General features: G+C 33.6%; 1 long non-coding RNA gene and 1 other non-coding gene across 3 annotated transcripts in view; both read right to left on the bottom strand.

Annotated features, from left to right (window-relative positions):
- LOC129500850 (uncharacterized) overlaps positions 1–12,533 on the bottom strand; it is a 73,898-nt gene that overhangs the window by 12,152 nt on the left and 49,213 nt on the right. The window lies entirely within an intron of this gene.
- Positions 3,655–3,761, bottom strand: LOC129501089 (U6 spliceosomal RNA). The gene has a single exon (XR_008662654.1). It is a non-coding gene; the product is annotated as a U6 spliceosomal RNA (small nuclear RNA).

Here is a 12,533-nt window from a genome sequence, read left to right as displayed (position 1 = left end):
CTTTCACTATTATTTATATTCCCCAAATGAATGAGAACATACAACATTTCTTCTATTCCTAACTTTGAGTTCCTAAAGATAACATTAAACGTTATTACAACAATATGACTTGAGAATCACCAATTGTAAATATTCTTGCCTTGGCATAGACAATACTAAATCTTTTCTGTTGATACAGCTGTAATAAAATAGTCAAACAAGAAAGTTCCAATGGAACCACAAGCAATTGTTTGTACCTCAACTACTTCTACAAGGTAAAGCAGGAGAAGGGTATAGGGAAAAAATGTGTAATACAAAGCAGAGAATAACCACAGAGCAAAGATCTTGCTGGTAATGAAAGGAAACTTTTTTTAGGTTCTGTGGAGCATAGAATCTGTAATATAAAATAGACGGAGGCCCAGAGATTATTCACATTTGGTTTCGTCAGTAACTAGTGTATGACCTGGACATGTATCTTGGCCTCCCAAAGTCTTTAATTTTAATTTAAGAATAAAAATATCTATGTTGAGGAGTTAAGAATTAGATCAAAGTATAATATTTATATGGTCTAACGTCTGGCATGTGGTAGTCAGTAACAGTTTTATTTTCTTTTCCTCCATTGTTCTGCTTACCCAAAGTGTTCCACAAATCTTTCCTGCTACTAAGGAACAGAGAAGGTAGCATTTTATAGAAGGTACATGGCATCATGTGAAATGAAGACGGTAATACTACATGATGCTTCCATAGTTACAATAATTTGGTAGAAAGTACAAACACAAATAGCTACTGAGGTGGATATGTTTGTTTGAGATATTGTATTGTATTTTAAAATCCATATACTGAACATCTGCAGAGGCTGGTATTTCTTACAGAGGGTGGAGATGATCTAATAAGGAGGGTGAGGAACCATGGGACAGGAGAAGGACCAACTAGTAACTACATGAGCAAAACCAGGGACAAATGGACCACAACAGAGCATATTTTATAGGTGACTTCTATCCGAAGTTAACTCTAATGAAAAAAAAATTGGTACTTTACTCCAGAACAGCATAAAATTATGCTTAATTAAATCTGTAGGTGACCATTCGTTGTGAGGATATAGCCTTATTGTTCCTAGATCTTGATAAATGGCAGTTACTGATAATGGAGAGATGTTTTATTTTATTTTTATTATGAAAGCTTTTTTAGTTGTTCTCTCTGTGAAGAGGACCTGTATCCTTTTGGGTGTGCCACTGATTATACAATTGTTTAAGAGTTGGGTTTATTAAAAACTATGCCATACAGAAAAGACTCAGCATTATTGCAAATGTCAAAGAAGATTATAGTTGAAGTTTACCCTTGAATAGTAACAGTCTGTCATAAAAAAGTATTCATATTTGATGGCTGAAGTTACTGCTCCAAAAACAAGGCTGAAAGAGTACATTTTTCTGGGAGGTTTAATAACTGATCTTTGATGTTTATCTCTTTCAAATTTAATAAAATATCTTTGAACATTCCTGTTAAAGACTACATGGCAAATCAAGATGCTCCACCTGGCTGTTGCCCTTTTAGTCAGTAGGAGCTGATGAGCTGTGTAATTAGATAAGCGTTACCACCAATACCAGTGGTACAGTAATGTTTTTCATCTTTTCCATTATCGTACACTTAACTATGAAGCATACACTCATTGGTATTCTAAGCACTTTTGATTGATTTACAGTGTCAGTAAAATTCACAGATTATGCATTCCAAAAAATAAGAGGGAATTAATGTCTTAGGAAAAGTTTTTAGTGTAGCTCCTCTTGCCAACATTAGTTTTTTTAGCATTAGTGCGTCTAAGTGTACAGAAGCAAGTAAACATGGATAAATGTAATCCAAATTAAATTGCTGAGAATATTATTTTCCATTTCGTTTGCTCTGGGTTTATAAGTAATAGTTCTTGATGTATACTTTGAAGTATGTCCTGATTTTTATTAGAGATGTTAAAATAATGTTCAAAATGCTGTGTCACATATTGTCATATATTCCTTTGGACATACTGTTTTCCCCCTAGAGACACATGTACGTTTAAACCAAATGTAAATCCATACAAACAGTAAGAGGACTTTAAAATGAATTTTGAAGATGGAATATCAAAGTACCTCTTAGTATTTCATAAATTTTACATTGTCTATTAAGAAATAATCGAAGGTTTTTCACAATCTATTTTAGCTCTACTTACAAATTTTATGTGCCTCATTATAAAGGCTATTCAAACAACTGAGAAAGTAAATTACTAAATCTAGTTGACTGAGAGATTTGACAGTTATGTAAAATTCTTCCTACTGGTACTAAAATCACAATGTGGATATACCAATAGAGAAAATAAGTATTATTTAGAATGGTTATTATATATTATTGAAAGTAAAAGTCAGTATTTTAGAGTTTGGATTTAAATAAGCTCTACAGGACTTTGTTTTACAAATAATTATGTTTAGATTTTAGACCATTCTTTCATCTATGATTTATAAAAGGAAAATCTACTATTTTAGGGGTTAGGTGACTTTTTAAAATAAATATTTAGAATCTCCAAAAGGCATTTTAGCTATCAGGAAAGGAATCAATCTTTTAACTACTGAAAAAATCTATTTGTAATCAAGTCCTGAATATTTTTTTTGTTCAGGTCACATTCTGAGTAAATGCAGAAAGAATTGCTTCATGGAAATTTAGTGTGAACTATGGGTGTGTCTGATGCAGACACACATAACTTGGCTTCTGAAGAAAATGAATATCCACATAGGATTAGAACACAAACGTTCCTAGTGATGGAGTCAGTGAGCAGAGATTATTAGGGAACATGTGATGATGCCAAACTGTAATCAAAGGTGATTTTTATCTTTGGGCATATAGCTGGCTTTTTATGTGACTCCTAAAAAGTCTGGATGAGAAGGGAATTTTGTTGGTTCTATTTGTTGTTTTGATTTTGATTCATTTTGAGTCATCACGTTGAGTGCGTTTTTCATCAGATCTTGAAAAATCTTTTTGGGCTGTCGTCATATGGCTTTTGATTTTAGAATCTAAAGATTGAGTTATTCATATTTTTCCTTTATAAAAGTCCAAAGAGAAGAGCCATTAAAACTTTGGTTAACTAAGAAGCCACAAAGACCTTCACTTACAAAGAATTATTCAGGCATATACTATGACTAGCCTCATGTTTAAGTTTTCTGATAAACCTCAGGGGATTCATAGAGCTTCTCCAGTGATTCTTGTGGTGGTATTTGGGTTGAGAGGTGGAGTCACAGTGTGCAGTCATGGTGTGAATCCTCTGCTTCGATAAGAATGATTCCACCTTTATCTCTTACCTATTTATTTTTCATGAAGGCTTTCATTTAAGAAAAAGTTCAAACAAAATTTTAATACTATTGGCTGAACTCAAATTTGCATGCTTTTTAAAGACATATTATCTAGAATTTAATTCAATGCAATTCATTAACAAATCTATTAATGTAAGTTTTCTATGTCCCTAGAACGTTTCTGTGTATTTTAAATTATTCAACGAAATAGAACCATACAGTATCTTCTATAGTTGAATTTTTATTGAAATACAATTAAAATACAACATTACATTAATTTCAGGTATACAACATAATTCAGTATTTATATATATTGTGAAATGCTCATCATAGTAAGTCTAGTTAACATTTCTCATCATACTAGTTATTTTTCTTGTGATGAGAATATTTGCGTGTCATCCTTGCACGGGGCCAGCCATGCTGATCTCAGTATCATTCCAATTTTTGTATATGTGCTGCCAAAGCAAGCACAAGAACATTTAAGATCTGCTCTCTTAGCAACTCTCAAATTTATAATATAGTATTATTAACTACAGTCATCATACTGTACATGTCATCCCCATGACATTTATTTTATCCTGGGAGTTTGTACCTTTTGATTACCTTCATGCATCTAGCTCACCCCCTACCCCCTGCTTCTGACAATCACCAGTCTATTCTCTGTATCTATGAGTTTGGTAGTTTTATTTATTTGTTTTCAGATTTTACATGCACTTTACCTGTTAGTGAAATCATACGGAATTTGTCTTTCTCTTCTGACTTACTTCATTTAGTCTAATGCCTTCAAGGTCCATCCATGTTGTCATAAATGGCAAGATTTTCTTTTTTTTATGGCTGAATAAGATTCCATTGGATTTACATACCACATTATCTTTATCCACTCATGCTTCATTAGACACTTGCTTCTATGTCTTGGCTATTGTTAAAAATGCTGCATAGAAAATGAGAGTGCATATATCTGAGTTAGTGTTTTTGTTTCCTTTGGATAAATATCTAGAAGTGAAATTGCTGAATCATATGATAGTTCTATTTTAACTTTTTAAGGAATCTCTATAATTGTTTACCATTCTGCCTGGACCAATGTACAGCCCTTACCCTTCATGGTAGGTGAGCATAAACTTTTCTTTGTCTATACTTCCTTGCTAGGAATAACACTAGTTATTTCTTGTCTTTTTTTCCTTTTTTTTTCCTTGTCTTTTGATAATAGCCATTCTGACAGATGTGAAGTGACATCTCTTTGTGGTTTTGATTTACATTTCTGTGATGATTAGTGGTGTCAAGCACCTTTTCACATATCTGTTTGCCATTTGTATATCTTCTTTGGGAAAATATCTATTCAGCTCTTCTGCCCATTTCTTAATGGAATTGTTTTGTTTTTTGATTTTTGTTTGTTTGTTTTTGCTTTATAGTTTTTGCTAAAACTAAAAACTCATGAGTTGTATGGCTTCTTTAAATATTTTGAATATTAACCCCTTACTGTTTCTATGATTTGCAAACATTTTCTCCTATTCAGAATGTTGGCTTTTCATTATGTTGACGTTTGCTATGCAGAAACCTTTTAGTCTGATTAGTCTCACTTGTTTATTTTTGCTTTTGTTGCCTTTGCTTTTGGAGTCAGATCCGAAAAATTATCACCCAAAAATGATGCCAACAAACTTACTGCCTGATTTCTGCTAGCTTTATGGTTTCAAGTCTTATGTTCAAGTTTCTAATCCATTTTTAGTTAGTATTTGTGTATGAGATGTAAGATCCACTTTCTTTCTTGTTTCTCTTTTCTTTTTTGTTTGTTGGTTTATTTTGCATGTGGCTGTCCAGTTTTCCCAGCACCATTTACTGAAGAGACTGTCCTTACCTTCATTGTATATTCTTGGCCGTCTTGTCATAAATGAATTGATCATATATGCTTGGGTTTATTTCTGGGTTCTATTCTGTTCCATTGATATATATGTTTATTTTATGCCAATACCATAATGTTTTAATTACTTTAGCTTTGTAATATAGTTTGAAATCAGGGTATATTATGCCTCCAGCCTTGTTCTTTCTCAAGATTTCTTTGGCCAAGGCATCTCCGTGGCTCAGTGGTAGAGCGAGATTGAGTCTTGCATCGGGCTTCCCATGGAGAGCCTGCTTCTCCCTCTGCCTATGTCTCTGCCTCTCTCTCTGTGTCTCTCGTGAATAAATAAATAGAATCTTTAAAAAATGATTTATTTCGCTATTTGAGATCTTTAATAATTTTGCTTTTAAAGAAATGAAGCAAAAAAAAAAAAAGGTAACTGTAGAGTTGTCCACTGAATTCTTCTCAAGTAGAGAAAAACCTTTGCTTAGAAACGAGCTCAAGGGATCCCTGGGTGGCGCAGCGGTTTGGCGCCTGCCTTTGGCCCAGGGCGCGATCCTGGAGACACGGGATCGAATCCCATGTCGGGCTCCTGGTGCATGGAGCCTGCTTCTCCCTCTGCCTGTGCCTCTCTCTCTCTCTCTCTCTCTCTCTCTCTCTCTCTCTCTGTGACTATCATAAATAAATAAAGAAAATTAAAAAAAATGAGCTCAAGTGGGCATGTATGTAAAATAATATAAGGCCTGTGCTGATTTACTTGTTTTATTTGATAAGGGAAAAATGAATAGCTAACCTACCCTAAGAAATAAACAGAGATTTAGAGTTAGGTGAGTAGTTAGATTAGAGGATAAGGAAAGTACTCAAGATTATAATCCAGCAAGAGAAAATACAAATCTAAAAGACAAAAAGATGAAAGAAATAAGGAACAGTGCTGAGCAAAAGGATCAGTGGAATGTATTAAGTTAAAATGAGTAATGGTACATAGTGAAAAAAGTTACTATGTAAATTTAAAGAGAAAATTAATATATTTGAGTCAGAGGGAGGGTGGTAGGGGACAAGTTTGGAGACATAATTCTCCTTTTGGAAAAAAATATCTTAGATTGGGTTTAAAAATATTCAATAAAGGGGGAATTTGGGTGGCTCAGTTAAACATCTGACTCTTGATTTCAGCTCAGCATTGTGAGTTCAAGCCCCATGTTGGGCTTTGTGCTGGGCATGGAGCCCCCTGAAAAAAAATCCAATAAAGACACACTAAATAATAAACAAAAAAACAAAACATATTGTATAGTACTTTTAAGAAGCTTGATGTAATATACCTAATGTATATAAATATATACAATAAAGAGTAAATACAGTTAGTTTTTCAAAGACACATGGAATAATTTTTAGAAGTATTAGACTAAAAAGATAATTTAAGAAGTTCTAAGGAGAAAAAATTTCATACAGATCACATTCTCTGACAACAATGTAATAGAAAAATAATAAATAAAAGTAGCAATGTTTTTCTAGATATGGCCCCTAAAGTAAGGAAAATCCATTTGTTTGGTGTTGGACACTTAGGAAACTGGACTACTTTCTAACACCATACACAAAAATAAACTCAAAGTGGATTAAAGACCTAAACGTGAGACCTAAAACCATAAAAATCTCCTAGAAGACAGCACAGACTGATTTTTCTGACATCGGCTATAGTAACATTTTTCTAGATATGGTTCCTAGAATAAGGGAAATGAAAGCAAAAATAAACTGTTGGGACTATATCAGGATAAAAAGCTTTTTCACATCAAAGAAAACCATCAACAAAACAAAAAGAAAACCTACTGAATAGGAGAAGATATTTGCAAATGATACATCTGATAAGGAGTTAATACCAAAATATATAAAGAACTTATATAACTCAACACTAAAAAAAACAAACAATCCAATTACAAAATGAGTAGAGGACTTGAATAGATATTTTTCCAAAGAAAACATCGAGATGGCCAACAGACACATGAAAAGATGCTCAACATCACTCACCATCAGGGAAATGCAAATCAAAACCACAATGATGTATCATCTTACACCAGTTAGAATAGCTAAAATAAAAATGACAAGAAATAACAAGTGTTGACAAGAATGTGGAGAAAAGGGAATCCTCATGCACTGTTGGAGGGAATGTAAATTGGTACAGCCACTGTGGAGAACAATATGGAGGTTCCTCAAAAAATTAAAAATAGAAATAGTATATAATTTAATACTTTCACTACTGAGTATTTTCCCAAAGAAAATGAAAATACTAATTTGAAAAGATATACACACCCCTATATTAATTGTAGCATTTCTTTACAGTAACCAAGATATAGAAGCAACCTAAATGTCCATCAATACATGAGTGGGTAAAGAAAATGTGATATGTATATGTATACACACAGTGGAATATTACACAGCCATAAAAAGGATGAGATTCTGCTATTTGAGAACAACATGGAGGGTAGATGGTATTGTGCTAAGTGAAATGAGAGACTGAGAAGACAAATACTATATGATTTCACTCACTAAGTGGAATCTAAAAAATGGATAAACAACAGAATCAGACCTGTAAATATAGAGAACAAACTGGTGGTAGCCTGAAGGGATGGGAGTAAGGTCTTGGGCAAAACAAATACAACTGAGAGGGAGATACAGGTCTTTAGTTATGGAATGAATAAGTCACAGGAATGAAAGGCACAACCTAAGGAATACAGTCAATGATATTGTAATAGTGATATTAGGTGACAGATGGTAGCTACACTTTTGGCGAACATAGCATAATGTATAAACCTGTTAAATAACTAAGTTGGTCACTGAAACTAATGTAACATTGTATGCCAACTATACTCAAATAGAAAAATAAAAAATAAAAGTTCAAAATTGCCATTGGCAATTTAAAAATTAAAAACACTATTTACAAACTATTTAAAAATAACTAATAATGAATGTGGCCAAAATGGTTCTTAACTGAAATGTTATGACCCTAAATGCTCAAAGGTAAAGGTTTAATCAACTAGAAAAATAACAATTAAATATATATAATAGTAAATTAAGAATGAAATGGTCATTAATAAATAAGTAAATATTTATTAATAAATTAGAAAATCAGAAAAATTAGATTTGCTCATTAACCAATATGTGCTTTCAAAAAGATTAATGAAATAGCAAAAAAAGGAATCATTTTTGTAAGTCTTATTTAATCAAAGAAAGGAGACAAAGGAAATTATCGTTATAAACAAGAATATAATAGTAATAGGAGGAATATTAAAAGTATCATCTGACTCCTTGCTGCCCATAATAAAAAGCTAGATGGAGAGAGAGTATAAGAAACAAAAAATTTAATATAAAGGTGCCAAGTCTTCTAAATTAAAAAAAATAAAACTAATTGCTTTTTCTCAGCATCTTCAGATAATGAATGATTCCAAAATAAATGGGCTTCTATCAAAGATCGAATTCAAAGCACCAAAGAGAAAACATGTTGTAAAGACAAAGCCCTTGTGAAGACCCCATGATTTGAGATACTGTCTCACACATCCTTTCCAATCGGCACAAGGTCCTGTAAGTGTCTTAAGGAAACACCTTACACACTCTCTCTGGTAAACATCAAGGGTTTCTTGAGAGTGTTAGAGATGTTGTTCTGCAAGCTCACAGAGATCCCTGAAAGAGATAATTTATTTCAAAGAGACTGTGAATGGATTACAATGGAGTCCATTACAAAGTGACTCAAAAAAACCTATGAAGGCTTTTAAAAAGAATTGTAAACCTTAGACTGAAAGGAACAAGGAGAGTCCAAAAGGGAAGGAGAGCTTTGGGTTCCTTAACTTCCATAGGCAGGAAATAGACCAAAAACCCTATTCTACTGAATATATGGGCTAAATTTAATGGAAAAGAAAGGGAAAATACAAAAGCCTTGATGGCAAAACCAAGAGCCACAGTAAATAACTCCAAGACAGGAGAATTGAGCTCCAGTCAAGGAACTGGCAATATGTGCAAGCTGAATTTCAGAAATGCTGTGGACCAATTGATTCCTGTGAGACTCACACTTCTAGTTGAGTAGAAGTGTGCATAATGATTATCTATCTTACCATGTCATGTCAGATATGAGGTAGGATAGATAATTTTTCTCTTTATTTCAAAAATCATTAGTTGAGTGGAAGTGTACTCAAGGCGCTGTACCTGAGGAACTGTATCTGAGCACCATTCATACTTCAGCCTGGTTTACTTGACAAGGTCCTGGATCTTGAGCTTATAATGAGATGCTGTTCCCGGGTCTTGGGAGAAAGGATGATTATTTTTTCCATATGGGAGGGATGTAAACTGTGGCTAGAGAGTATACTGTGGCAAGTTATATTTTCTCCAAATGGCCACATGTTGCATTATGTATCATATATTATATCATATTATAATGCACTATATTATGATGAGATGTGTTATTATATTATGTTGTATTATACTGTGATGTTGTGTTACATGCTATCACACAAGACCTTCTCATGGAGCAATATTGATATTTTTCTCATCAAGATTGGGGAGGAGGGGTCTACATTATTGCCCCTTGAATCTGGGTAGGTCTGTGACTATGGTTGGAGTGACACTATGTGACTTGATGGTCATGTCATAAAGTCTGATAAGGCTTCTTCATAGATTCTGTTGGAACACTTTTGTATTACCATGCTGTGAGCAAGCCTAGGCAACAGGGAAAGAAAGGAGAAAGAATGCCTACTGATAAAAATATGGGGAGAAAAATGAATTATGTATTTGCAAAGAAAGTTTAGAGAGTAGACCAAGGCATAGAATATTTAGGTAACAATGTCATAGAGAAAAGATATATAGTACATGATATTTTCAATGTATGTGAATACTTTATTATGTAAGCAGTTATAGGGTTTTAATGTCATGAATAGGAATAGTGGGTCAATAAATATACTTTAATTATTCAATGGCAATTCAAATTACAACAGCCCCAAACCAGAGACTTACAGTTGTTTTCTTCCAGAGTAGGTAACAGAATCATTTTCCTCTCCCTCTAAATTGAGGCTCTATCTTGAATCACCTCAGCATCCTTTTCTCCCAGCTTATACCATCTATTTTTTTCCTTAGTGTTAACACAACCTTCCAATAAGCACACAAATAAGTAAATGTTAATGGAAGGATGAATGAACCTCTCTAGAATATTGACAGGTGCTCTCCTACATGCTGGGATTACACACTTGAATAACCAATGATTATTATCCACGAGAAACCACATTTCAGTAGATTGCATCAAAATATCCTATTCTTTCAGTTGAATCTATTTTGGGTATTTTGTCTTTTTCTGCACTGAATTTTTATCTCTTTGAACACTTTTCTTAACATTATTTCGACAATTCATGACAACACAGTTGTCTTACAAAAAAAATCTCTTAAGAGGGACAGGCAAAGATTTCTTCTAAATCAACTTTATAAATTTATGCAAAGATTAGTCATTTCTCTCCCACAAGTATACTTAGCTACCTGTTGGTAAATACCTTATGTATTTTATATTGTCATACAAATGAAATCTCTTTTAAAGTATCTATTTCAGGGATCCCTGGGTGGCGCAGTGGTTTGGCGCCTGCCTTTGGCCCAGGGCGCGATCCTGGAGACCCGGGATCGAATCCCACGTCGGGCTCCTGGTGCATGGAGCCTGCTTCTCCCTCTGCCTATATCTCTGCCTCTCTCTCTCTCTCTCTCTCTCTCTCTCTCCCTGTGACTATCATGAATAAATAAAAAAAAATTTAAAGTATCTATTTCAAAAAATAAATATTTGAAAAAAAGGGGGGGTGGTGCCTGTGCCTGAGTGACTTAGTCGGTTAGACAGACTGGTGATTTTGGCTCAGGTCATGATCCCATGGGTTGTGGGATTAAGCCCCACCTCAGGTTTTATGCTCAGTGGTGAATCTGCTTGGTATTCTCTCTCTCCCTCTCCATGTCCTCCCGCATGCATGCATGCATTCTCTCTTTCTTTATCTAAAAGAAGTATATAAAAAACAAAGTACTTATCTCATTATAGCTAAAAATAATAAATGAATGATAGTCATTAATTCTTACTGAAGTAAGTCTTTATGACATACCATAAGAAGTGAAAATGTCACCACAAAAACCTCAGATTATAAGATTTTAGCCTTATGTTGATTAAGCTCTGTATATTAGTGAAATAATTTTAACTCATACCATATTAAAATGGTCAAGAAATGGAAAATATTTTTATGGCTTTTAAAGCATTCTCTGAAACAATTCTAGACTATAATAATTTATCTTCATATGAAGCATGATTTAGGAAGTTATAGAAGTAAAAAATCTTTCAAAAGAATAAAATAAATAGACTCTGTGGATATAATATGGACATAATCTCCTCAGAGTGGGTGGGCTTTAAGCATGTACTTTCCCCAGGGCAAAATGCCATGGTTTTGGTTTTGTTTTTGTTTTTTGTTTTTTTTTTTCAAAAAACACAAAATAAAAAATGTTCAACAAATTGTTTTAAAATGTATTTTCATGTTGTAGAATGACAAAACAGATCAATAATTTCATAAGAACAGAGTAATAGCCTATGTTATGAATTTAATCATTAAAAGAGTCAGTACAGCCTACTGGCTAAGGCCAAGGGGCTGGAGCCAGACTTCTTGGATTCTAGTTCTGGCTCAGCCAGGTCCCAGCTGAGGATTTAGGGTAAGTTATTAAACTTCTCTGTAAATGGGATAACCACATGACCTGCCCTAGAAGGTGGTCATGAAGATTAAATGAGTTAATATATGTAAAACCCTTAAAAAAGTATGTGACATATTGGAAGTGCCATTAAGAATAGATTTTTCTTTTGCTTATGCTTATTGTAATATATTAAAACAAAATACAAGTACCATTCATTTGGCACATAGAAGTCTCATTTATATACATCCTCCAGAAAGGTGTTAAGAGTTTTGTATATAAGGGTTTTTATTTTTAAATTTGTAATGCTTTTCCCAGCTATAGCTACTGCTATTTCTGTCTGCCTCTCTGTCTCTGTCTGTCTTTCTCTCTGTCTCTGTCTTTCTCTCTGTCTCTGTCTCTCTCAACAGGGGAGATGTGCTATAACATCCAGTTTGTCTTTTAATTTATTATGGCCACGTATGTCCCATAGTCTTACATCTAAATATTTGTGGAGGACCTTTAACTTGGTCTGCAATATTTGTTGGAAATCTTTTCTTAATTTGTTTTTTTTACTACTTTATCATACTCTTGACATACAGATATTTTATAACTATGATTTTCCCTAACGACCACCATCCTACTTTGTCTCCTTAATTTTGACAATTTTAGGTAACTCACATGAGTGGAATCATACAGTATTTGTCTTTTTGTAACTGGCTTATTTCCATTTCCTTTCTTTCTAAGGCTGATGT

This window comes from Nyctereutes procyonoides, unplaced genomic scaffold, assembly GCF_905146905.1.
Source record: "Nyctereutes procyonoides isolate TBG_1078 unplaced genomic scaffold, NYPRO_anot_genome, whole genome shotgun sequence".
NCBI lineage: Eukaryota > Metazoa > Chordata > Mammalia > Carnivora > Canidae > Nyctereutes > Nyctereutes procyonoides.
This window is presented reverse-complemented; position numbering and strand designations above follow the sequence as displayed.